At 42.8% G+C, this 27,494-nt stretch overlaps 1 pseudogene across 1 annotated transcript in view; it reads right to left on the reverse strand.

The window, feature by feature from the left end:
• Positions 1 to 1,416: 1,416 nt before the first annotated feature.
• LOC311145011 (dmX-like protein 1) overlaps positions 1,417 to 27,494 on the reverse strand; it is a 38,465-nt pseudogene continuing 12,387 nt past the window's right edge. The window contains exons 22-42 of the transcript in view: positions 26,464 to 26,633; positions 18,249 to 18,346; positions 17,972 to 18,137; positions 17,412 to 17,688; positions 16,309 to 17,314; positions 15,389 to 15,572; positions 15,070 to 15,146; positions 10,129 to 10,302; positions 9,594 to 9,845; positions 9,058 to 9,212; positions 8,735 to 8,933; positions 8,292 to 8,409; positions 7,835 to 7,962; positions 5,584 to 5,671; positions 3,492 to 3,552; positions 3,152 to 3,280; positions 2,756 to 2,833; positions 2,574 to 2,638; positions 2,387 to 2,439; positions 2,008 to 2,207; positions 1,417 to 1,641 (exon numbers count right to left, since the gene is read on the reverse strand). The product of the transcript in view is annotated as a dmX-like protein 1 (transcript). The remainder of the gene's footprint in view (positions 1,642 to 2,007; positions 2,208 to 2,386; positions 2,440 to 2,573; positions 2,639 to 2,755; positions 2,834 to 3,151; positions 3,281 to 3,491; positions 3,553 to 5,583; positions 5,672 to 7,834; positions 7,963 to 8,291; positions 8,410 to 8,734; positions 8,934 to 9,057; positions 9,213 to 9,593; positions 9,846 to 10,128; positions 10,303 to 15,069; positions 15,147 to 15,388; positions 15,573 to 16,308; positions 17,315 to 17,411; positions 17,689 to 17,971; positions 18,138 to 18,248; positions 18,347 to 26,463; positions 26,634 to 27,494) is intronic.

Consider the following 27,494-nt stretch of genomic DNA (forward strand, 5'->3'; position numbering starts at 1 on the left):
TACACCACCCCAGCTGACGCATGGCATTGCGCATGGCGATATTAGGCTTGTGTGCGGCTGCTCGGCCATGGAAACCCATTTCATGAAGCTCCCGACAAACCGTTCTTGTGCTGACGTTGCTTCCAGAGGCAGTTTGGAACTCAGTACTGAGTGTTTCAACCGAGGACAGATTATCTTTTACGCACTACGCGCTTCGGCACTCGGCGGTCACGTTGTGTGAGCTTGTGTGGCCTACCACTTCGCGGCTGAGCCGTTGTTGCTCCTACATGTTCCCACTTCACAATAACAGCACTTACAGTTGACCGGGGCAGCTCTAGCGGGGCAGAAATTTGACGAACTGACTTGTTGGAAAGGTGGCATCCTATGACAGTGCCACGTTGAAAGTCACTGAGCTCTTCAGTAAGGCCATTCTACTGCCAATGTGTCTTTGGCGATTGCATGGTTGTGTGCTCGATTTTATACACGTCAGCAACAGTTGTGGCTGAAATAGCAGAATCCACTAATTTGAAGGGGTGTCCACATACTTTTGTATATATAGTGTACCTCTAACTGACAAGCTAGATAACCAGTTTGTAAAGTCAATTTAATTTACATTTTTGACAATAGTCAACGCAACTGTGGTCCATTTGGGGGTAGGGGGAGGAAAGTGCTTTGTTGGTGGAATAAAACACTATTTCGTACTAAATATGACGTCCGTTAAAATGAACGTTATCTTTTTCCTATGGCTAAAGAAAAAGTTGCTTACATGGTGTTACTGTAGGCCTCTTGATAGTTACGATCAAGGAAATAATCGGCAGATATTATTGGGGGTGATAAGAGGGTCCTTATTAAAGCTACGGGTGCAACTCAACACCACTAAATATCTAGGGCAACGGGTACAGTACCAGTATGCCAATTTTGAGTTGAAGAACTATAAGGACACTTATCACCACTGTTTGAATCTAGGCCACAACAATACTGTACAGAATAGTATTATTACTTAAGGCTTTCTCTCCGGCATCTAAACTATGCACTACATATCCTTTTGCCTTATGTGCAAACAAAGCTAATTCCTTATGATTCGATAATGTGCTTCGTTCATATCAACTGGCCTTAATGCCTCAAGCAAGCGGGAATGTCAGTATTTGACAGTCTTAAAATGGGATGCAGATCACTGTGGGAACACCTGTCATCCCAAATCATACACTGGACACAGTAGATACCCATAATGTCATCTCTACACGACTTATCTTGAAATGTAAGATTCCAATTTGATGATTGCCTTAGAAAACTGATCACAGGTCAGAGGACGAAGCTTGCGTCTGTTTTGGAGTGTCCTCCTGTCCTTGTGCACGGACAGTCCCTCCACACTCCCATTTGCAATAACAAAGGCAGTCTTGGTCACATAAACCACGAGCTGAGGCTGTGCTGAGTTAGTTAGATTATGAACTTGACGTCGTTCTTCAGGTTGCCGTTGTTGACGCTGAAGCGGTCGGGGAGGATCCTCATCTTCATGGTGCCGTCGGCGTCGCACGAGAAGATGTGGTTGGCCGGGCCCACCTCGATCTGCATCACGCCTGTGCCCAGGTTCCGGAACAGGGACTGGCGAGCGTGCTCGTTGGGGAACTGGTGCAGTAAGCACTGCGTGGACAGGCCCCACACCTGCAACAACACTGCATAATTAGGGGTGGAGCTACAGTACCAAGGCACGCACAGACACAGGAAGACTTTTTGTTATACCTTGCATTCGATTTATCATCAACATGCTATAGGGATCCAAATATCTTCCCTAATCCTGAGAGAATGTTTTTATTTTTGGTCTGATTTTGCAATAGGCCGCTCCAACCACCCTAGTGAAGGTGTTTACAACTACCCTTCGACTGCCCCCCTGAATTCTCCCAATTCCACCGATATACCCACCCACCCACAACCCTTGTTTTTTTACCTATCCTAACCCAAGTCACCTGATGTGAGTCAAACAACAAACATGTGCAATGAGGTTGCTATGTAGCTAGTGAGGGAGAACACCTTCATGTTGCCCTCGGCGGAGCCGCTGATGAAGCAGCCCTCGGTGGGGTCCACGGCCAGGGCCTTGACGGGGGAGTCGTGGGCCTGGACGCTCTGGCGCTGGCGCCAGTGGGGGAGCTCCAGCACGCTGATCCAGCCCTTCCTGCCACCTGTAATCAGCAGCTGCTGCCTGGGGGCCAGCGACTCATGACAACTAAAGGCTGCAGAGATAGGAGAAGAGAGAGCGAGAAAGCGGCAGAGAGAAAGAGTTTCTTTTAGGAACATAATTCAAATGTAACTTGGCTACTGTCTGTAGTATCGCTGGTTGGTGAATTATTGGATTCATTAGAAAGAGCCTCATCAAAGCTTTAAATCAATTTAAATAGAGTTGTGGCCTTACTGTGCACTAGGCTGTTCATTGTAGTCACCAGTGTATCCCACAGACACACGTTCCTATGGACACAAAACAAATCATTACTTACAGTGCTGCATTAGATCAACTGACTTACAGGCACTCTATACCATCAGCCCATTTGGTACCAACATTGGAGTGAAAGAGGTTTAATCACATGTGCTCTGCAGCATACCTGTTGTCTGTTGACAGCCCTTGCTGTGGCTATGAGGGAGCAGTCTTATTATGGCACTGCAATGTCTGTGGAGGGAAGGACAGCACCAATCAACAACAACAACGCTACCAGACAGTGGTACAGTAGGAGGAAGAATAAGACAGACAGACAGACAGACAGACAGACAGGTGCTTTGCTCCTACCAGATAGGGTTTAGGGGTGTTCCCAGTCGTATTGGTTTGCCATAGACTCAGAGCTCCATCACCGTCAACGATACCAAACTGGACAACACAATGAAGATCCTATTAGGACGAGAATTCCACTTGGGAGTAGCGGTATGTCAAGCAACTAAATCATTTCATCAGCAGTGGCCATGTGTTTGAAGGACGGAGTTGGATGGGGAAAACATTGATGTAAACTAAGGATGCGTCCCAACTGGCATCCTATTCCCTTTATAGAGCACTACTTTCGAACCAGATCCCTATGGGCCCTGGTCAAAGGTAATGCACAATAAATGGACTAGGGTGCCATTTGGGACACAGAGTTAAGGAGGCTAAAATCCCCCTGTGAATTCTCCTGTGCAGGGAAACGGCTCGTACCTTGTTTCCTTGGTGGTTGAATCGTATCCGTGTGACTCTAGAATTGCCTGGACTTCGGAAGCAGATGATCTGCTTAAGAGTGGCCCCACTCAAACATCCGGACACTTCCATCCTGTGCTCCTGTTAGGTCTGAGGGAGGGGGAGTGAAATCAAAACCATAACAATGCGATTCCCCAATCCCAATGTATTATTGATGAATAAACAAACAGTGTAAATTCTTGGAATATTAGCATAAGGGACGGATGAGAACATTCAGGACTAAAGAAAATAGACATGGTACACACACACGTGGAGTTTCCAGTAACTGTATAAAAGCAGGAATCATTCCACATCTACTTACAGTAAGGCAAGGTAGGGTGGGAGGTCATCCTTCTCACATTGTTGATGTTCCTTTTGATGAGCTGCACGAGATAATACAAGGACATGATACTTCGACCGAAACTCTACAAGACATACATTATATATACAAAAGTATATGGACACCCCTTCAAATTAGTGGATTCGGCTATTTCAGCCACACCCGTTGCTGACAGGTGTATAAAATCGAGCACACAGCCATGCAATCTCCATAGACAAACATTGGCAGTAGAATGGCCTTACTGAAGAGCTCAGCGACTTTCAATGTGGCACCATCATTGGATGCCTCCTTTCCAACAAGTCAGTTCGTCAAATGTATGCCTTGCTAGAGCTGCCCCAGTCAACTGTAAGTGCTGTTATTGTGAAGTGGAATTGTCTAGGAGCAACAACGGCTCAGCCGCGAAGTGGCACACAACGGGACCGCCGAGTGCTGAAGCACGTAGCGTGTAAAAAATTGTCTGTCCTCGGTTGCAACATTCACTACCAAGTTCCAAACTGCTTCTGGAAGCAACGTCAGAACGATAACTGTTCGTCGGGAGCTTCATGAAATGGGTTTCCATGGCCGAGGAAATGAGTTCTCTGGAGTGATGAATCACGTTTCACCATCTGGCAGTCAACAAACGAATCTGGGTTTGGCGGATGCCAGAACGCTACCAGCCCGAATGCATAGTGCCAACTGTAAAGTTTGGTGGAGGAGGAGTAATGGTCTGGGGCTGTTTTTCATGGTTCGGGCTAGGCCCCTTAGTTTCAGTGAAGGGAAATCTTAATGCTACAACATACAGTGACATTCTAGACGATTCTGTGCTTCCAACTTTGTGGCAACAGTTAGGGGAAGGCCTTTTCCTGTTTTAGTATGAAATGGTTTGTCGAGATAGGTGTGGAAGAACTTGACTGGCCTGCACAGAGCCCTGACCTCAATCCCATTGAACACCTTTGGGATGAATAAGAAAACAGACTGCGAGCCACGCCTAATCGCCCACCATCAGTGCCCGACCTCACTCATTTGTGGCTGAATGGAAGCAATTCCCCGCAGCAATGTTCCAACATCTAGTGGAAAGCCTTCCCAGAAGAGTGGAGGCTGTTACAGCAGCAAAAGGGGGACCAACTCCATATGAATGCCCATGATTTTGGAATTACAGTGGGGAGAACAAGTATTTGATACACTGCCGATTTTGCAGGTTTTCCTACTTACAAAGCATGTAGAGGTCTGTCATTTTTATCATAGGTACACTTCAACTGTGAGAGACGGAATCTAAAAATCCAGAAAATCACATTGTATGATTTTTATGTAATTAATTTGCATTTTATTGCATGACATAAGTATTTGATCACCTACCAACCAGTAAGAATTCCAGCTCTCACAGACCTGTTCTCCACTGATTACCTGTATTAACTGCACCTGTTTGAACTCGTTACCTGTATAAAAGACACCTGTCCACACACTCAATCAAACAGACTCCAACCTCTCCACAATGGCCAAGATCAGAGAGCTGTGTAAGGACATCAGGGATAAAATTGTAGACCTGCACAAGGCTGGAATGGGCTACAGGACAATAGGCAAGCAGCTTGGTGAGAAGGCAACAACTGTTGGCGCAATTATTAGAAAATGGAAGAAGTTCAAGATGACGGTCAATCGCCCTCGGTCTGGGGCTCCATGCAATATCTCACCTCGTGGTGCATCAATGATCATGAGGAAGGTGAGGGATCAGCCCAGAACTACACGGCAGGACCTGGTCAATGACCTGAAGAGAGCTGGGACCACAGTCTCAAAGAAAACTATTAGTAACACACTACGCCGTCATAGATTAAAATCCTGCAGCGCACGCAAGGTCCCCCTGCTCAAGCCAGTGCATGTCCAGGCCCGTCTGAAGTTTGCCAATGACCATCTGGATGATCCGGAGGAGGAATGGGAGAAGGTCATGTGGTCTGATGAGACAAAAATAGAGCTACTGGTTCAACGAGCAGATGTCCACATACTTTTGGTCATGTAGAATGAGTAGAATTTACTACATTGTGTTGCACTGTATATCATTGGTAAAAACAAGGAACCACAGTAAAGGCTCCATGTGCCTCACCACGGCAGCACCTCTCCCCGTCTGCAGGCCCCCGAGCCAGGGCATGTTGATGGGCGTCCCTGGGCTGCTGTGGGTGTAGGGCAGGGTTCTTCAATTCCGGTCCTGGAGGGCCGAAACACTTCTATTTAGAATTCAAGGCACACTTAACCAGCATGGCTACCACAGCATTCTGCAGCAATACGCCATCCCATCTGGTTTGGGCTTAGTGGGACTATCATTTGTTTTTCAACAGGACAATGACCCAACACACCTCCAGGCTGTGTCTATTTTGTATACAGCAGTACTGTGTGTCTAAGACAACTTCCCCCTTGGGACATTAAAGTTCATCCTAACCTATCCTAGTGCGGCAGGTGGCTTAGTGGGTAAGAGCGTTGTGCCAGTAACCGAAAGGTCACTTGTTCTAATCCCCGAGCCGACCAGGTGAAAAATCTGTCGATGTGCCCTTGAGCAAGGCACTTAACCCTAAATTGCTCCTGTAAGTCGCTCTGGATAAGAGCGTCTGCTAAATGACCAATTTTCTTATTTTTATTTATACAAATTGTCTATACTGGATTAGGTTACCATAGTACATCCCATAGCTCACTAACTAATTACACAGAATGTGCAGAGGAGAGTGATACTCTCATGAAGTCTAATAGGTTCTGATTAGCAGGCTCACAGTGTCACGATGAATGTTCATCAGGTTAAGATTAAGTCCTATGTGAAAATGGTATGTCACCATATTTAGATCTCACAGTCAAGCAGAACACTCTTGACAGGAAAATGTGGTCTTTTCCATTTAAATAATTGTGATGTAGAATGTAATTCAACCTAATGTTCTATAAAAGCCTCTGTCCTCGCGTCATTATATCTCTATACATTATACAATAATACGCCCATCTCATTGGCTCTATATGTGCTATGTCTCTTATACTGAGGATTGTCAAAGGCCATGCTAACAATCGCACTAATCCTGATATAACTGTGTGGCCTTGATGCTCTATAGTCTCTCAACCTGTAGCCCTGAGGCAAAGCTCTATTACAGATACACACGTCATCCTCCCACCAGAGGCATGCGTTGTCCATTCATCTCCCACCACTGTTCCTTTAGGTCACACTTTCATCTTTCAGATGTGCAGAGAATGCAGAATGATTCATGTGTTGCTCTACAGGTCGATGCAGATCTGGGCTACCCCAGAGGCAAGGCCCGAATCATCCACAAGGAGTCAGACATCACTACTGCCTTCGCCATCAACAAGGTACCACACATGTTATAGGATAGGTTAGGATGAACTTTAATGTCCCAAGGGGGAAGTTGTCTTAGACACACAGTACTGCTAAAATAAGAGTAATGTAAAATAATAAATTCTGAAAAAAATTTATGAGGTAAATTCACACCATATATACCCACAGGACTGTATATGTGGTGAATCTACTATCACTTTCAGATGAAAGCATGGTAAAGTCTTTCATATAGTGCTATACTGTGACAGTACATATATTTTTTCAATTCTTAATTAAAGGGATACTTTGGGATTTTGGCAATGAGGCCCTTTAGCTACTTCCCCAGAGTCAGATGAACTCGTGGATACAATTTATATATCGCTAGCAATCTTCAAGTCACTGCGCTAACACTAGTTAGCATTGGCTCACAAAACTACAGTACCTCCAACTTCCTTCATACTGGACACAGACATAAAACTGGTATGCATTTGTTCATCAGACTCTGGGGAAATAGATAAAGGGCCTCATTGCCAACATCCTTTAAGCTGTGCACTATAAAATTCATTAAGATCTCCGATTGCCTGATGAAAGAATTATACTTGCATTTGTGATCCACTTATTAAGCTCATACTAATAACATTTCAATAAAACCATTGCTGCTTTATTTTTAAATGGGCCAAATTGCTTAACTAATTCGTTTAATTAATTCAAAGAATTTAGGAAATTTGCCAAATGAATAATAAGTTGGGAAAGTGAGATGTCATTTTCCACTCTTTTTTAGTTTTTTTAAAATGGTCTTCAAGGCAAACCGCACAATAACGAAGCCACAATCGAAAAGCTTCATAAAAGGCATTAGGTAGAATTAAATTAATCCACTAATATATTTTTTATATACATATCTTAAATGACATCGTGTTCATGAATTTTATGATATAATCTTCAAGTCCAATCAAAACCAGAAGAAATAGACATTGAAGTGGAGGCGGAAATAGACTTTCGTATTGCACAGTTGTCAATAAAACACAGGAAGAAAACTGGATGGTTTTACTGGTCAATCAACATGATAATTACAACCCATAAACCCCCACCACCAAAATGATCCAAAGCAGTACCTGGGTTGCAGCTAGGCTCCTCCATCCCTGAACATTTGTCATTTTCATTGTGGTCCTCAACCGACTTAATAATTTGAGAATCCCACAATCAGACAAAACAATGTGACGATTCATGCAGAGTTAACAGTAAACACACAAATCTAGAATTAGACGGTTAATTATCAGGGTTGAAAAATATTATACACCAAAATGTAAAAAGGCAATTAGGATACAAATAAAAGGGGCATGCAAAACAAAAAGCACAAATGCATCAACAATGATATACAAAAGGTAATGACACTCTCTCTGGGACTAGAAGAGCTGTTTTAGATTTTATTCAGTGACAGTTTTCAATGTGCAAGTGCTCAGCTGTCTGCAGCATGCAGTGGGTGGGCAAAGCGAAGCGGTAGCTACCTCGTTTTGGTCTCGTTTCTTTGTGAAAATGTTGCGGATGAAGGTCTCCTGCACCTTCTCCTGTTTGACCAGGTACTGCCACAGCCTCTTCACAGGCAGGGCAGAGTGGTGACTGGACCTGCAGCCACACAACACAACACTCCCCTCGGTTAGATAGCTCACACAGGCAGGGCAGAGTGGTGACTGGACCTGCAGCCACACAACACAACACTCCCCTCGGTTAGATAGCTCACACAGGCAGGGCAGAGTGGTGACTGGACCTGCAGCCACACAACACAACACTCCCCTCAGTTAGATAGCTCACACAGGCTCACTTCCAATAAGAATGTATGGCATTCTGTGGATCATATCAGCATACCGAAAACATACAATTACAGAATGTTATGGCAAACGATTTATCAATATACAGAGAATTCCCGTTTGGAGATGTGTTTCGAGCACACCTGAAGGGTGTGTTGGAGGGCTCAAACATGGCTTTGTGTCTGAGGATGACGGAGCCCGAGGCACCAGTCTTGTCCAGAGGGTGTGTTGAGATGTACTTGGAGGGCGGCCCCCCGAAGATCTCCAGCCTCTTCAGCCCACCTGCTCCCAGCGCTGCAGTGTCTTCAGCACCGCGTCACAGAGGAGAGACCACGGGTAGATCTAACACACAGACGTGCACACACACAAAACACAAACCCTTAAAAAAACATCTCTCAGAACACACCAGCATTCCTCTGTGACATTAAGAACAGTACTTTCAACTCAAAGTACACAGAAAACAAGCATATCTTCCCCAGAGAGATGCTGAGCTCCGGGGAGACAAAGTGCTCTTTAAAGATGGAGGTCTCTTGCTCCACCACGGAGCTGGCTGGCCCCTCTCTGGAGGCACTGCGTGACGACAGCAGCTTGAACCGCTTATACTTCCTGTCTGACCCTTCACTGGCTGTTGAGACTGAACCACACACACATTTGATGTAGTGGACTACTTGCCATTTTTCAGTGTAGTCATGATTTATAATAGGTGTGTAAGACTGACATAATTCAAGATATGAATGAGATCTAGTTACAGTATAGGTGGGCTACAAGAGCTGCAGTGTGTGTCAGCTGTTGTTCCAGCCCAGCTGTAATACACCCGATTCAACCAACCATGATCTTCAACAGACCATTATTCTTTGAATCGGGGGAGTTCATACTGGGCTGGAACAAAAACCTGCACACACTGGGGACCACAAGGCCCGGAGTTGCCCGCCCTTCATTCCAGCAACATCAGCCTCTAACATCTGGCTTGTGCACACACACACACACACACACTACCCGCACACGGATAGCAGACCTGGGGGTGACTTGGCCGGGCTGGGCTTCTCTGTGACGGGGGTGCATGCCCCCCCTCCGAACACGGCCACCCACAGCTTGCTGTTGAGCGGGTGGGCTACGATGCGGAACAGCTCGTTGCTGGAGTGGGTCGCCAGGCCGTGTACAAACAGGATGAGGAAGACGGCCGTCAGGATCTCACACAGTAACACGGCCAGGCCGGGCTGGCTCTCTTCACCAGGAGGATCAGAGCACCGATACCTAAAACACAGAGAAAGAGAGAGATGGTGAGTGAGGGAGAGAGAGAAAATGAATTGAGTAGGATTAAAGCATCAAAACTAATCCTCACACTTCTTGCTTTTTACTGAAAGTGCTTGAAAACTTTACTGCTGACATGCAACATTTTAAGACCATATCAACAGTGCACTTAATAAATAAAATACAACTTTTTCTTTTTGTAAAGTGATCCTTTAAGGTTGTATGTTTAGGACTAAATGTTGACGACCGTGGCGTCGATGTAGCGATGGTTCTCCAGACAGGATACATGGAGCTCATCTCTGTGAAATGACAGAGGTGTGTTGTGGAAGTGGATTTACCTGGCCACTGTGCTGGGGAGGTGTTGAGCAGGACAGTCTCCTCCATGCTCACGGTGCGTACCGGGTGGTGCTGGGAGAGAAGGATACTCTGGTACACTATCCCTGTGAACGGATTCACATGGCTGGGACACAAAAACAAGCAAGGACACCCAAGTCATTAAGCATAAAGGAAGGGGAAGTTACATGGAAATGTGAACAAGGGGAAATTGCTATATGTACAGCGCATTCGGAAAGTATTCAGACCCCTTGACTTTTTCCACTTTACAGCCTTATTCTAAAATTGATTTTAAAAAAGATTCCCTCATCAATTTACACACAATCCCCCATAATGACAACTTTTTGCAAATATATATTTTAAAAAAAAAACGGAAATATCACATTTACATAAGTATTCAGACCCTTTACTCAGTACTTTGTTGAAGCGCCTTTGGCAGCGATTACAGCCTTGAGTCTTCTTGGGTATGACCCTACAAGCTTGGCACTCCTGTTTTTGGGGAGTTTCTCCCATTCTTCTCTGCAGATCCTCTCAAGCACTGTCAGACTGGATGGGGAGCGTCGCCGCACAGCTATTTTCAGGTCTCTCCAGAGATGTTAGTTTGGATTCAAGTCCGGGCTCTGGCTAGGCCAATCAAGGACATTCAGAGACTTGTCCCGAAGCCACTCCTGCATTGTCTTGGCTGTGTGTTTAGTGTTGTTGTCCTGTTGGAAGGTGAACCTTTGCCCCAGTCTAAGGTCCTGAGCGCTCTGGAGCAGGTTTTCATCAAGTATCTCTCTGTACTTTGCTCCGTTCATCTTACACTCAATACTGACTAGTCTCCCAGTCCCTGCCGCTGAAAAACATCCCCACAGCATGATGCTGCCACCACCATGCTTCACCGTAGGGATGGTGCCAGGTTTCCTCCAGACGTGACGTTTGGCATTCAGGCCAAAGAGTTCAATCTTGATTTCATCAGACCAGATAATCTTATTTCTCATGGTCAGAGTCCTTTAGGTGCCTTTTGGCAAACTCCAAGCGGGCTGTCGTGTGCCTTTTACTGAGGAGTGGCTTCCGTCTGGCCACTCCACCATAAAGGCCTGATTGGTGGAGTGCTGCAGAGATGGTTGTTTTCTGGAAGGGTATCCCATCTCCACAGAGGAACTCTGGAGCTCTGTCAGTGACCATCGGGTTCTTGGTCACCTCCCTGACCAAGACCCTTCTCCATCGATTGCTCAGTTTGGCTGGGCGGCCAGCTCTAGGAAGAGTCTTGGTGGTTCCAAACTTCTTCCATTTAAGAATGATGGAGGCCACTGTGTTCTTGGGGAACTTCAATGCTGCAGAAATGTTTGGTACCCTTCACCCGATCTGTGCCTCGACACAATCCTGTCTCGGAGCTCTACGGACAATTCCTTCGACCTCATGGCTTGGTTTTTGCTCTGACATGCACTGTCAACTGTGGGACCTTATATAGACAGGTGTGCCTTTCCAAATCATGACCAATCAATTGAATTTACCACAGGTGGACTCCAATCAAGTTGTAGAAACATCAAGGATGATCAATGGAAACAGGATGCACCTGAGCTCAATTTCGAGTCTCATAGCAAAGGTTCTGAATACTTACGTAAATAACATACAGTACCGGTCGAAAGTTTAAGAACACCTACTGATTCAAGGGTTTCTTTATTTTTACTATTTTCTACATTGTAGAATAATAGTGAAGACATCAAAACTATGAAATAACACATATGGAATCATGTAGTCTGCAGTGAGACAATATAAAAAGCTAACAAAGCTTTTCAGATGTTCGCCAGACGGAATCACCGACTGTGGGTTAACTTTAGAGTGAACCTTTTCGACAAACCTCTGACACGACTGTGGTGGGATAAAAAAAAAAAGCATTAGCATAACAAAGGGGGTGTTCAATTAGAAAAAGCTAATTTAGTCTGACTGCATCGCTTCATTGTACACACGAGAGGAGGAACTGTTGGGCACAGTTCAAAACAAAGTACGCACTCATTTACAGATATGTGGGCTTTGAAATGCCAAGGGCAGGTGGAGGGACAATAGATCCAAAATTCATTCAACCGCTGTACTTTTTTTTTTTTATCAATGAGGCTGATGCAACAGATCAGGGCCCGGTTTCCTAAAAGCATCTTAAAGCGGCAATCAGCAGTTGAAACAATAACAAAGGCCAATCCCCGCCCCTGTTTTAGTAAAAAGCTGAAGGATGGGGTTGGAGAAATGTAACCACTCTCAAATTCATAGAGCCATGGATACAAGGACTGACCATCCATGATATCAAAATTATAGTGTTTACAAACATTGGCGTAAAACAAGCTTATATTTTGGGTTCTGAAGGGGTATGGCTGTTGAACTAAGCTTATGAGGCATTTCTGGGTTATATTCTTTAAGAATCAATGGGTATATATATATATATATATATATATATATATATATATATATATATATATATATATATATATATATATATATATACACACACACACACACAAGTACATACACACACACACACACTGAACAAAAATATAAACGGAACATGCAACAATTTCAAAGATTTGACTGAGTTACAGTTCATATAGGGAAATCAGTCAATTGAAATGAAATGTATTCGGCACCTAATCTATGGATTTCACATGACTAAGAATACAGATATGCATCTGTTGGTCAAAGATACCTTTAAAAAAAGATAGGGGCGTGGATCAGAAAACCAGTCAGTATCTGGTGTGACCACCATTTGCCTCATGCAGCGCGACATCTCCTTCGCATTGAGTTGATCAGGCTGTTGATTGTGGCCTGTGGAACGTTGTCCCACTACTCTTCAATGGCTATGCGAAGTTGCTGGATATTGGCGGAAACTGGAACACGCTGTCGTACAAGTAGATCCTGAGCATCCCAAACATGCTCAATGGGTGACATGTCTGGTGAGTATACAGGCCATGGATGAACTGGGACATTTTCAACTTCCAGGAATTGTGCACAGATTGTTGCGACATGGGGCCGTGCATTACCATGCTGAAACATGAGGTGATGGCAGTTGATGAATGGTACGACAATAGGCCTCAGAATCTCATCATGGTATCTCTGTGCATTCAAATTGCCATCGATAAAATGCAATTGTGTTCATTGTCCGTAGCTTGCCTGCCCATACCATAACCCCACCGCTAACATGGGGCACTCTGCTGATGTCAATGTTGTGAACAAACTGCTCGCCCACACAACGCCATACATGTGGTCTGCTGTTGTGAGGTCGGTTGGACGTACTACCAAATTCTCTAAAATGACTGAGGTGGCTTATGCTAGAGAAGCTTTATTTCAGCTTATGAAACATGGGACCAACACTTTCATGTTGCGTTTATATTTTTGTTCAGTGTAGTTTAACAATGCTGACTGCCTCCACTCAGATTGCAAGGTGGGTGATGTGTGCGTTGCGCAATAGGCCCTGGTCTTTCTCGCCGCTCGTGACCATTTGATCTGAACGATACGTGCCTGGAGTACGTAACTCCTAAACTGCTTGCTACTTACTTTACACTGTACTACATAAAAATGATTGTAGGGGGTTTACTAACACATTAATTCTAGTAGCTATGTTGACTATGACAGTAATATGGTGACAAAGATGTAGGTTGTGTGTAGCGGTTAGCGGTTATGATATGGTTTGGCTTGGAAAGCTTTTTTCGCCTGGTCACAGGAAGCTGATGTGTTGTGCACTGAATTCCACAAGCGAAGAGAAAAGGTGAGAGGAGAGCGTGTAGATGCGAGAAAGAATACAACGATCAAAGGATTCATGTTTTTTAATGTGGCTGCTATTACAGTGAACTGTATTTGCGTATGATGAGGGGTGCATTCATTCCACCGATTCTGTTGAAAAACGTTCATAAACGAAAGCAAACGGAACTGAGATAAATATACCAGAATTTGTCCAATAGAAACTCTCGTTTACAACTGTTGGACTAATGATTACACCCTAGATCAGCTAGATGCAGGCAAGAGTGTGCAAGGCGGTATTGAATGTATCAATTTCTGTCACCTTGATTACTCAAATTTCTCTCGACCTGTGCACCTATGTTGTAAATGTTCATTCATAGGCTAGGTTGTAGCAACCTCATGATGGGTATAGGGAACATTTTAGTATTATGTAGTAGCCTAAACCTATCGATGTTACATTGAGCTGGGTGAATGGAATATGAATGACAGTCATCCAATATGCTGTAATAGAAATAAGGCCATGCTCATAAAACAATCCTCATCCTCATTATCATCCTCCCTCATCTTAAACAGCACTGACCACCACTGCACCTAGGCTACACTTTGACATGTAGGCTAATTATTTATGAACATTTATGCAAAATAGATTTGAATATTATTCCAATGAGGCACATTTTGTTATGCACATTTCTGGCTCAGTTGACAGCCCCATTTATCTATTTCAGTAGTAGGCTACTCTTATTAGGCTTTTAAACCTAGGTCCTAAAGTAGACCCATGTTGGCATATCAAATCATTTTTAAAAAAGTAAGTATTTTAATTGGGGCGGTTGAAATCACACTTCAGGACGGTGATGAAAGAAGTTAGTCTCGAGCCCTGGTCACATGGGTCCTATTTTAATAAGGTCATTCCAACCACTAAACGAGTAAGTAAAAAAGCTCTACTTAACTTTACACACTTTTTCCTTGTTGCTGTTCTAGGATCAGATAACATTATAATTATAATTCATAATTGTATGATTATTACATACACTGAGAGGTAGATTGTCAAGATCAGATGCACCGTGTAGTTCAAATGTCTGAAATGTTGCCTAATGTGCATTTCCCAGCATGGTTATGGTTATGTGACATTCTAGTACAGATATCAAGTGCACAGAGCAAAGAGGTGGGTGTTAGGATCCAGACTCACCTGTAGTTGTGGCTGTCACAGAGACACTGGTATATGCAGGCGGACAGTGAGGCTGCCAGTGTGTGCGTCACATAGATCTGAAAGAGCAGGAGGAATTCATACATCAGATACATTAGGATCAGTGGAACACTCCCTCCAATCCATCAACTCACCCAATAATTGATCTCTACATCACAAAATCTAAACTCAAACGCTTCTGACTATTTTTGCCCCCTGTTCTCATATTTAAAGCACATTACTACCAAATGTATTAACATGATCTTTGTGTGTAGTTCAAGAAAGTGCATGATAGCCTTGGGTGTATAAGCATGTGTCTGACCTCGTTGTTGATGACGTCTGGGTGTGGCGGGGAGCCCAGTGCGTTTATGGTGTGCAGGATGTCGTGGGTGAGGTTGGTCAGATGGACGATGGGGTTGGCCACCACCGTTTTGGCGCTGGCAGTGTACGCCAGCAGGAGAGGGATGGGGGAGGTAGGGGACTATGGCCATCTGGACACGGTCATCCTGTGGACATAAAGTAGTATGGCGTGACTGAATGAAGACCGTCAGCACACACATGCGCACACACACACACTAACAAAGAAAATACATAAACGGAATAAACATCATAACAAACAACTCTCAAAGCGAAGCGTGGAAATAAATATAGCAAATGCGGTTCACGCGTCAGATCAGAGACTTCCTGCTTTAGTAAGTAATCAGACAGACGAGTCAGAGGAGTTCCTGTCGTGGTATGACAGGAGCATTTGATGTTCCGAAGGCTTCAGAGGAGAGTAGTGTGTGTTCCTGGTGTCTGTGACGCGAAGCATATTTCTCCAAATCTCCCTAAATGTAGGACGAGGCCTCTCAGAAGGGAAGAGAGCAGAGAATGAGAATCAGCCCCGCCTGTCACAGCCACACACTGGAGATGTTACCTATCAGCTACATGAAACCCCAAGCCACCCGCTGGAAACCACGGTTTGCTGCTTTAAGGCAAACACCAGGCTCAGACTAAAACAACACTCTTTTGTTTTGTTACGGTTCTTCGCTTCAGTGTTTGTGTAGTTACGCTTCCTTCCTATCCCTCCTCTGAGAACTTGCTGTCAAGTACTGAGATGCAAGTGCCACACAACTAAGATAGTTTTTTGTTTGAAGGGTTTAATTACTAGTATGCGGATATTGTATCCATTTGCTCCTATTTATGATAAGATTGACAACATGCAGCCTATGTGTAAGATTGACAACATACATTGTGCTGTACCTGTTGGGACTTCTGCAGCAGCAGGATGAGCTCCATGCGCACGGAGGCCAGGCCTTCCCCCGTGGGAGCCGTGCAGGCTGCAGTAGCTGAGGAACATGCGCAGGAGAGGCTGGTTGCTCTGAAGCCAGTATCTGCGGGTGCACTGGGCATCTCCAGGCTGGGCCTGGACCTCCTCCTCTCCCCCTGGTCCTTCCATGCTCTGGGCCAGCTCCGGCAGGCAGGGTTGCAGCACCTCTGCAGGGCAACCACCTCCCTCTCCAGCCACTGGCACAGCTGGTAGCCCAGCTTCCCCCTGTCCAGCTCGTACCCCGTGGACAGCGTCTGTAGTTCTGTGGTCAGGATCTTCAGGCATGCGCTGAACTTGAGCTGAGCGGCCAGGATGTCCTCCGAGGGCAATAGGATGTCGTCTTCTTCTAGCGGTGTCTCCGTCAAAAGAGAGATGGCGTTCCTGGAAGACGCTGCTGTTGTTATCAGTGCTGGTGTTTTTCATTGCCAAGCCCTGTGGTTCATAATCATCGTCCTCCTCCTCGTCGCTGTTCCATTTCAGCTCCAGGGCTTCATCCTGAACGGCCACAGAGGGCTCGCTCCAGTCAAAACTCAGCACAGAGTCCGACTTGGAGTTGGACAAGCTATCCGACACAGACTCGAACCCGTTCAAGACGGGCTGAGACCAGTCCAAGTCTGACGCATGCGCCTTTTTCGTCTCGCTCAGGTCGGGGTTGGTGGGATCGTCCTGGTGGAGCTTGGATCTTTTGAGGACTGGGCATTTTGGAGAGGACCTCCAGGGCCAGCATGAGGCAGCCAGCCTGCAGGTGAGCGTGGGCTGCCGTGAAGAACAGCCTCCTCTCCACCAGGCTTATGGAGTGGGCCATGCGGCCTTCCGCCGTCAGACCAACTCTGGCCTTCTCAGACGAGCCGAAGTGGCGGCGCAGCAATAGCGGATGTGTCCGGAGGTAGGTGTAGAAGTTGAAAACCTCAGGGTTAGAAGGGGACATGGACGAGGTACCTGCAAAGCACAGCTCTATCATTAATTGACCTCCAAATAACCTACAAAATGATTGAACCACAAATCTACGAAGTGAAAAAGATCATTCTCGGACTACTACCAGGCTGAGTGCTGTGGCCAGCCTGAGTGAAGGAGCCTGGGTTTGGGGCAGCAGGCTGCCCCAGCAGAGTGTGAAGTGCCCGGCTGTAGTCCTCCAGTACCCAGTAGGCCATGCTGCGCAGGAAAGGGTCCTGGTGGGCAGGCAGCTGGCAGGCTTGGCCCAGCACGTGCTTCTGCAGGATGCGCTTGTAGGTGGAGGACGTCTCAAACTCGGACTCGTATAGCCGGGAGATTACCAGGGCCAGCTGCAGGTCCTGCATCTTTTCCAGGCAAACCTGTACAAGGCAAGCCGACCCCCACCGAGCATTACTGTTGAAAGCAATTGCAGTAGCATCACGGAGAATTACCTCACAGGAATATCAAACAAGGTCACCTCTACCCTTGGCCTGGCCAGACGTCATTTGCATAAAATGCTCAAAAACACACATTTGTATTTTATTATTTAAGAAGAAAAAGAGGTACTGTAGCTACCTCTCTCCTGAAAATCTTTGTATGAAAAAGGTGGCACACTAAGGACATCAGATCTATCTGCTTACAGCAATATGAGGACATTTTTACCTCCACAGCATCCTTGAGGGAGCCTGCCAGTAGGAAGAAAGATGCAGAGTGCTGGAAGCGCTGCTTCCCCAGCAGAGAGAAGGCGTTCTTTAAGGCAGCCATCCTCCACCGGTCCTCACTGAAGTTGTTGCTGAAGAAAGCTGTAATTTTGACATTCTTCTGAGACCTTGACGGTACAACAAAAGTTGTCATTAGACTTTCTAGAATGTGAAAGAATTGTTCCAATCTTGTCAGGGGTTTTGGGGAATGATATTCAAGAACTTCTCAAAGACGTTACCTGTACAGTCCCCAGACCACCGCTTTCTTTTTCATAGCGAGATAGAATATGGCAGCGTCCAGAGGATCGTTCTGCCTTTGAAAAGATGCTTTTGCTACCTGATGAATAACAGAGGTATAAAAATACATTAATATATAGGTCATTCCACACACGCTCATTTATAATGCTTAATTCAGTAGTGCAGAAAAACCTGATTTTTTTTTTTTTTTTTTTTTTTTTTTTTTTTCGGGGGGAAGGATCAGCTTAATATTGCAGATAGATTGTATCTTCTATCAATGTAATTGTCTGCATCACTTCCAATCCCCCATATTTTTTTTTATTTTTTATATATATATATTCCCCTTTATTACTTTTCAACCCCACCATCCTTTCCCTACTTGGAGTAAATTAGTGAACAACAACGCCCAGGCCTCTACTTCCGGTCCATACTCACTATCTACACCTTATGGACAGAGTTAATTTTACAATAATTCTATATCTATATATATATATATATATATATATATACATATATACATACATACATACACATACACACACACATACATATATATATATATATATACATATATATATACATATATATATATACATATACATATACACACCTATTTTTTTTTTTTCTCCTGAACTTCTTCTACTCTCAACCTCTCCGATCATCTTCATGATGTCCATCCGGTTTGCCTCTAAATGCCATATCTTTCTAACTGTGCTCCTTCCCAAAAGCTCCCAACATACAACCTATATACTTATTATGGACACAGTATGCTTACATTATTAGCTATCTTTGTTATTATTTGTTGTTATTTGTTATTAGTCCCATCCTTCAACTCTATTCAATACCTCCCATCTATCTCTTAACACCATCCATATAGGATTTCTATTTGCCATATATATTTCAACCATACTGTGATGTTTTACAAAAGTTCTGAACCTTTCTATTCTCATTGCTTCTACAGATTGTGAATTAAAAATAAACATTTTTGCTAAAAGTATTATTATATTATTGATTGATTGACTATGACTTTTCAGATCACCCAGTAATGCTATCTGCAAGGTTAGTTCCAGGTAAATATTGCAATCCTTTAGCCATTCCTGGACCTGTGTCCAAAAACAAGCTACAAATGGACAGAACCAAAACAAATGATCTAATGATTCTATCTCTTCACAGCAAAATCTGCAGAGCTGGGAAGATTGTATCCCCCATATAAATAACATTCTATTGGTAGCAAGAATTTTATATAATAATTTAAATTGAAAGATTCTAATTTTTGAATCCGGTGTCGTTTTGCGTGTCAGTTCATAAACACTATGCCATGGGATCGGTACGTCAAAGATCTCTTCCCAACTATTTTGCAATCTATATGGGACTGCTGTCAATCCTTTGGTCCTTAAGTGAAACTGATATACTTTTTTATTTATCACAGTTTTCCTTAACCAATTATGTTCTTTAATGCAAGGCCGACAGACAAGTTCCTTACTTTCTCCCCCTTCAACTTTCCTCTTCCACTTTTGCGGTATGGCTGCAATTATTTGGTTGTAATTTTGGGTAGAGCAGACATTTCCATATGTTTTTATTAGCTGCATGTGCGACATAACTCCACCAGTCCTACCGATGATATCATTTACGAAGATTATACCTTTTTTAAACATTCTGTCAATAAATATAGGTTTTTTGTCAATTAGTATATTTGAATTTAACCACAATATTTGTTGCATTATTTGTTCTGTCGTTTCTGGAGGATTAAATTGAAATTGTAACCAACTTTCTATGGCTTGTTTTAGAAATAGTGACATTTGGGAGATTATTTCCTTTTCAAATAACTGAAAGTGAGAGGTTGTAATCTGAATAAAGGGAAAAAGGCCTTTCTTGAACAGTGGGTGAGACAATCTTACTAATTTGCTTGAGAACCAGTTCGGATTTAAGTATAACTTTTGGATGACTGAAGATTTTAGTGATAGGTCTAATGCTTTAATATTTAATAATTTCTGTCCTCCGAATTCATATTCATTATATAAATATGCTCTTTTAATTTTGTCTGGCTTGCCGTTCCAAATAAAATTGAATATTTTTTTGTCATATAATTTAAAAAACTGTTTGCTAGGCGTAGGCAAGACCATAAGCAAATAGGTAAACTGGGATAATACTAAAGAGTTAATCAGGGTGATTTTTCCACAAATTGACAGGTATTTTCCTTTCCATGGTAGTAAGATCTTATCAATTTTTGCTAACTTTCTATTAAAATTTATTGAAGTGAGATCATTTATTTCCTTTGGGATATGTATTCCGAGTATATCCACATCACCATCAGACCATTTTATTGGTAAACTACATGGTAATGTAAAAATTGTATTTTTTAGTGATCCAATACGTAATATAGTACATTTGTCATAATTTGGTTTTAATCCAGAGAGGTTAGAAAATGTATCTAGATCCTCTATGAGGCTGTGGAGGGATTCTAGTTGTGGATCTAAAAGAAAACATGAATCATCTGCGTACAATGACACCTTTGTTTTTAAGCCCTGTATTTCTAATCCTCTGATATTATTATTGGATCTGATTTTAATAGCTAACATCTCGATGGCCACAATAAATAGATATGCCGATAGTGGACAACCTTGTTTCACTCCTCTTGACAGTTTGAAACTTTCTGAGAAATAGCCATTATTTACTATTTTACACCTAGGGTTACTATACATGATTTTGACCCATTTTATAAGAGATTCTCCAAAATTGAAATGCTCCAGGCATTTATATATGAATTCCAGTCAAACTTTATCAAATGCCTTTTCGAAGTCTGCTATGAATAGCAGGCCTGGTTTCCCATATTTTCCATAGTGTTCTATTGTTTCCAATACTTGCCTTATATTGTCTCCAATGTATCTTCCATGTAAAAAACCTGTCTGATTAGAATGAATAATATCCGACAATACCTTTTTAATTCTATGCGCTATACATTTTGCTAGGATTTTTGCATCACAACACTGAAGTGTAAGGGGCCTCCAATTTTGTAAATGGACTGGATCTTTATATTTTCCACTTGTATCCTGTTTCAGTAATAATGAGATCAGACCTTCTTCTTGAGTGTCAGATAATCTACCATTTACATAGGAGTGGTTAAAACATGCTAATAACGGTCCTCTTAGTATTTCAAAAAAGGTTTGGTATACCTCGATTGGTATGCCATCCAACCCTGGAGTTTTCCCGGACTTAAAGTCTTTAATTGCATCCAGAAGTTCCTCCTCTGTAATTTCACCTTCACATGAGTATTTCTGTGTGGCTGTTAATTTGACATTATCAATAGGAAAAAAATCTCTACAATTAGCTTCAGTTAGAGGAGATGGAGGCGACTGAAAAGAAAACATATGCTTAAAATACTTTGTTTCTTCCTTCAAAATATCATTAGGTGAATTATGGGTGACTCCGTCAATTGTAACCAGTTTCATTAAGTTCTTTTTGGTAGCATTCCTATGTTGAAGATTAAAAAAGAATTTTGTGCATTTTTCCCCATATTCCATCCAGTTTGCTTTATTTTTATAATATATTACACTTGATCTTTCTTGAATAAGTTTTTCCATTTCTTTTTGTTTTTCCTCTAATTTATTCTGAGCCTCTATGTTACAGTTTTTATTGCCATCTATCTGTTCTGTTAGACTTTCTATTTCCTTTCTTAGTATAAACTCTTTTGACCTAAATTGCTTTTGTTTTCGAGATGAGTACTGAATTGCATGGCCTCTAAAGGCACATTTAAAGGTGTCCCATACAATAAGGGGATTCGCTGTACCTAAGTTATGTTGGAAAAAGTCAGTTATAAATTCCTTTGTTCTAATTATAAATAAATTATCATCTAATAGGCTTTGATTAAATTTCCAATATCCTCGCCCACGTGGAAATTCAGTCAGAGTAATGTATATGCCTATTATATGATGGTCCGACCGCATTCTGTCCCCTATCAACACTTTTTTTACTTTTGGTGCCAACGAGAATGAGATAAGAAAGAAGTCAAGACGACTAGCTTGATTCAGTCTCCGCCATGTATATCTCACTAGATCAGCATATTTAAGCCTCCATATATCTACTAGTTCTAATGTATCCATGACATTCACAATTTCCTTAAGAGCATGTGGGTGATTGTTTGTGGTGTGATTTCCTTTTCGGTCCATTGAGCTATTTAAAACAGTATTATAATCCCCCACCATAATAATATTGTCTTGAGTTGCTTGCAGGCTTGATAATTTATTATATATATTGTCAAAGAATTGTGGATCATCATTATTTGGTCCGTAAAGGTTAATGAGCCATATCTGTTTATTGTCCAATACCATATTTAAAATAATCCATCTACCTTGCGTATCTATTTGGACAATTTGCACATTCGGATCGAAATTACTATTAATTAATATCATCACCCCTTTTGAATTTCTTTGCCCATGGGAGAAGTATATTTCCCCCCCCCATTCTTTTTTCCACGCTACTTCATCTCGAATTGTTGAATGAGTTTCCTGTATACAATAGATATTATATTCCTTCTCTTTGAGCCATGTAAATATTGTTCTTCTTTTGTTATTATCAGCTAAGCCATTACAATTATAACTGGCTATACTTATTTCACCATACACCATAATGAGATACAAGTTTCAAGTCTATTTATCATTATATATGTTTGTAAATTTACCAATAAAAAATAGCGTAATGATTGAGTGTCCATATAGCTGTACCGTGATATTTGCATTGCTACGGAGTAACCCTTCAATTGTTCTCCACTAATTCCCCCGCTAAAGCCCCTCCCCATCCCAAGTTGAGCCGTCATCCCAGTGATCAGTATCCCCCCACGTCCCTCCGTATCCCTAAGGCCCTGAGAGGCCAGGACCCATCCATCGAAAACAGCACACAGTGCCACCCACAAAACAGAAGCAGGTTAACCGCCAAAAGCATTTCCAATGCTTTCACCTCTATATATATATATCTATATAACTATTATTTATTTATTTTATTATGCATATCCTATTTTCCATCATTATCAATTAATATGCGTAATAATGTCGGCAGTTCACGCATAGGATTCTAACATATAACCAGGATTGCCATTATATTACATTTAATTCATTGACAAGCAATTATTATCCTAGCAAATAATTCCCGCGGTCCATCCCATACCCCCCCCCCCCAACATCCCCACCCCCCCCACAACAGATGCCAGACCAGCACACACGCACATACTCACATACTCCAACACACTCAACCCCCCTCCTCCACAATCCACCATAAAATCCAATACTCAACGGCTGTTATATCCCAGAGCCCAACCCGAGAAATAACTTGATCTACGAGTGCACATACAGTTAAAGCTGATTGAGAAAGCATGCAAATTGAGCAGAAATTGACAACAATGTGAGATTTGATTAATCTACTTAATCTATGTCAAGTCCTAGGTGATGGAGGTCAGATCCACCCTCTTCACCTGAGACACAAACACTCTGATCCCCTGTTGTAACCATTTTCCCAAGCATCTCCATGCGGTCAGACCTTTGATTATTTTGTGCCACCTGGGCCACAATGATAAACCCCCTCTCTGATTGTCCGAGTGTGACCCCCTCCCCATGGGTTACTGCAGCCAGTGTTGCCAGCACTGCCACTACCTGGGTGGGCGTACCCCACCGGAATCCCCACCGGCTAGGTAAAAGGTCGTCAAGGTTCTCATTAGCAGCTTTGAGAATTTCCTTGTATATTATGCTCTCCCATCAGGGGGCTCTGGCTTTGTAGGACCAACCCTGCCAGGCAGGCTCAGAATCTTGAGGGGGCAGTGCTGCTCAAGTAGGTCTCTGACCGCATTTATTTCTCTATTTAGGCTGCATATTCACAGCAGGTCCATAAAATAGATGGGAACTTCTCTTTGGTGTATGGGTCGCTCAGGTGGGTGTCCAGGTTATAGGGTTAGGGATCTTTCCATCATGATAGGACAATGAATAATTAGATTAGATGTTTACTATATTTAAAAATGTATATCCCTCATCTACACAAAATTGAAAGCTCTCTCTCTCACTACCCCTGTTCATAGACCCCCGGTCGGCTCTGGGATATGCAACCATTTCCCCTCTCACTCACTTAACGCCGTACCTTTTCAAACACAAAAATGCACACCACATGGCTGACTGCGGAAGAAATGGGCCGAGCGTGCAAACGCACCCGCATCCACATCTGCTGCAAGGGGGAAAGGACGCCAGAGAGAACACAGGACCAACCACAACAACCATCCGCCAAAACAACAACCTCCCGCCAAAAAATCCATGTTCTAATTATTTGTATATAAAGAAAAACCTGACTTTGTCCTACTTTTGAATCTCAAAGAATAAGGCAATCAATAACTATATATGTAAAGATGTACAGTGCCTGTATTCATACCCCTTGACTTATTCCAAATTTTGTTGTGTTACAGCCTGACTAATTACACATTTTTTGAAAATTAAATACAGAAATATCTCATTTACATATTTTTATTTATTTATTTTTATTTATTTTTTTTATTTTTGGTCATTTAGCAGACGCTCTTATCCAGAGCGACTTACAGGAGCAATTAGGGTTAAGTGCCTTGCTCAAGGGCACATCGACAGATTTTTCACCTAGTCGGCTCGGGGATTAGAACCAGCGACCTTTCGGTTCCTGGCACAACGCTCTTACCCACTAAGCTACCTGCCGCCCTATTCACACCCCTGAGTCAATACATGTTAGAATTAACTTTGGCAGCAATTACAGCTGTGAGTCTTTCTGGGTAAGTCAGAGCTTTGCACACCTCGATTGTACAATATTTGCACATTATTCTTTTTAAAATTCTTCAAGCTCTGTCAAGTTGGATGTTGATCATTGCTAGACAGCCATTTTCAAGTCATGCCATAGATTTTCAAACTGATTTAAGTCAAAACTAGTCTTGGTAAGCAACTCCACTGTAGATTTGGCCTTGTGTTTTAGGTTATTTTCCTGCTGAAAAGTGAATTTGTCTCCCAGTGTTTGTTGGAAAGCAACAGAACCAGGTTTTCCTCTAGGATTTTGCATGCGCTTAGCTCTATTCCGTTTTTATCCTAAAAAAACTTCCTAGTCCTTGCCGATGACAAGCATACCCATAACATGATGCAGCCACCACCATGCTTGAAAATACGTCCCCTGTAGCTCAGTTGGTAGAGCATGGCGCTTGCAACGCCAGGGTTGTGGGTTCGTTTCCCACGGGGGGCCAGTGTGAAAAATGTATGCACTCACTAACTGTAAGTCGCTCTGGATAAGAGTGTCTGCTAAATGACTAACATGTAAAATATAAATGAAGAGTGGTACTCAGTGATGCGTTTGATTTGCCCCAAACATAATGCTTTGTATTCAGGACATAAAGTTAATTTCTTTGCAGTTTTACTTTAGTGCCTTGTTGCAAACAGGATGGATGTTTTTGGAATATTTTTTATTCTGTACAGGCTTCCTTCTTTTCACTCTGTAATTTAGGTTGGTATTGTGAGGTAACTACAATGTTGTTGATCCATCCTCAGTTCTCTCCGATCACAGCCATTAAACTCTGTAACCATTTTAAAGTCACCATTGGCCTCATCATGAAATCCCTGAACGGTTTCCTTCCTCTCCGGCAACTGATTTAGGAAGGACGCCTGTATCTTTGTAGTGACTGGGTGTATTGATACACCATCCAAAGAGTAATTAATAACTTCCCCATGCGCAAAGGGATATTCAATGTCTGCTTTTTTATATTTTTACCCATCTGCCCTTCTTTGCAAGGCATTGGAAAAGCTCCCTGGTCTTTGTGGTTGAACCTGTGTTTGAAATGTACTGCTCGACTGAGGGATCTTACAGATAATTGTATGTGTGTGTGGTACAGAGATGAGTTAGCCATTCAAAAATCATGTTAAACACTATTATTGCACACAGAGTGAGTCCATGCAACTTAAGTCATTTGTTAAGCAAATATTTACTCCTGAACTTGTTTAGGCTTGCCATAACAAAGGGTTTGAATATTTATTGACTCAAGACATTTCAGCTTTTCATTTGAAATTAATTTGTAAACATTTAAAAAACACAATTCCACTTTGACATTATGGGGTATTGTGAGTAGGCCAGTGACACATCATTTCAATTTAATCAATTTTAAATTGAGGCTGGAACATAACAAAATGTGGAAAACGTCAAAGAATGTGAATACTTTCTGAAATCACTTGGGCTCACCTTTTCAATACACTGACATAGTTTATTGGTGCTCCTCAGCCACCAGCCCACGCCCATGACGCGTAGTTCAGGCCATGTGGGGTTTCCCTTCTGCAGGGCAGGCAGCATGTTGAAAAGCTCCTCCTCAGCCTCAGAGTGGAAAGGCCAGGCGTAGTGACAGGTGGACAAGCCTGGAGAACCAAATACAGGTTATCAGACAATCAATCATCACACAAGTCTACATAGCACGGGCAGGGCCATTGAGGCAATCTCCATTTTGAAGTAGTCCATTTTCTTCTTCACAATTTGCTGATCCCTCCTGATGACTCGGTTAGACATGACTCCAACAGGGTCACCAGGAGGGATCAGACAATGAAGTTGGAAGTCCCACCCAGTTGAATACATTAAAATGGTGGAAGCCCTCATTGGCTTTTGGCCACTAGAGGGCTCTATAATTCTCTATGGGTTGCAGTAACTTTATATTCACACAGCTTCTAAGGCAGCATTTCCCAAACTCTGCCCTGGGGACCTCAAGGGGTGCATATTTTGGTTTTTGCTGTAGCGCTACACAGATGATTCAAATAATCAAAGCTTGATGATGAGTTCATTATTTGAATCAGCTGTGTAGTGCTAGGGCAAAAAACAAAACATGCACCCCTTGAGTTCCCCAGGGCAGAGTTTGGGAAACGCTGTTCTAAGGAGATGTACATAAGGTTTACATGCCAGATTTCATGGCCCCATGTCCATCGGGTCAGTTCTTATAGCCCTGGTGTGATACGGTGCCATCTAGCGGTGAAGCGTGGCAGAATTTGAATGCAGCATCTAATCATTCTCAAATTAATTAGAGGCTAATTCTATAGTCTATATACCAAATCTGGAGTCAATCTGACTTATGGTTAATGAAAATATTTGTAAGTATTTTTAGCATTTGGATATTTGACCATAAGGGGAAAGCCCTAATAAATAGGCTAATCAGTATAGGTGGACCATGCAGGAGTCAAACCCACAAGTCTAGTGTCGCAACAAGATAAAGGCTCTAACCAACTGAACCT

The sequence above is a fragment of the Coregonus lavaretus genome (assembly GCF_964263955.1).
Source record: "Coregonus lavaretus genome assembly, chromosome: 17".
NCBI classification, from domain to species: Eukaryota; Metazoa; Chordata; class Actinopteri; order Salmoniformes; family Salmonidae; genus Coregonus; species Coregonus lavaretus.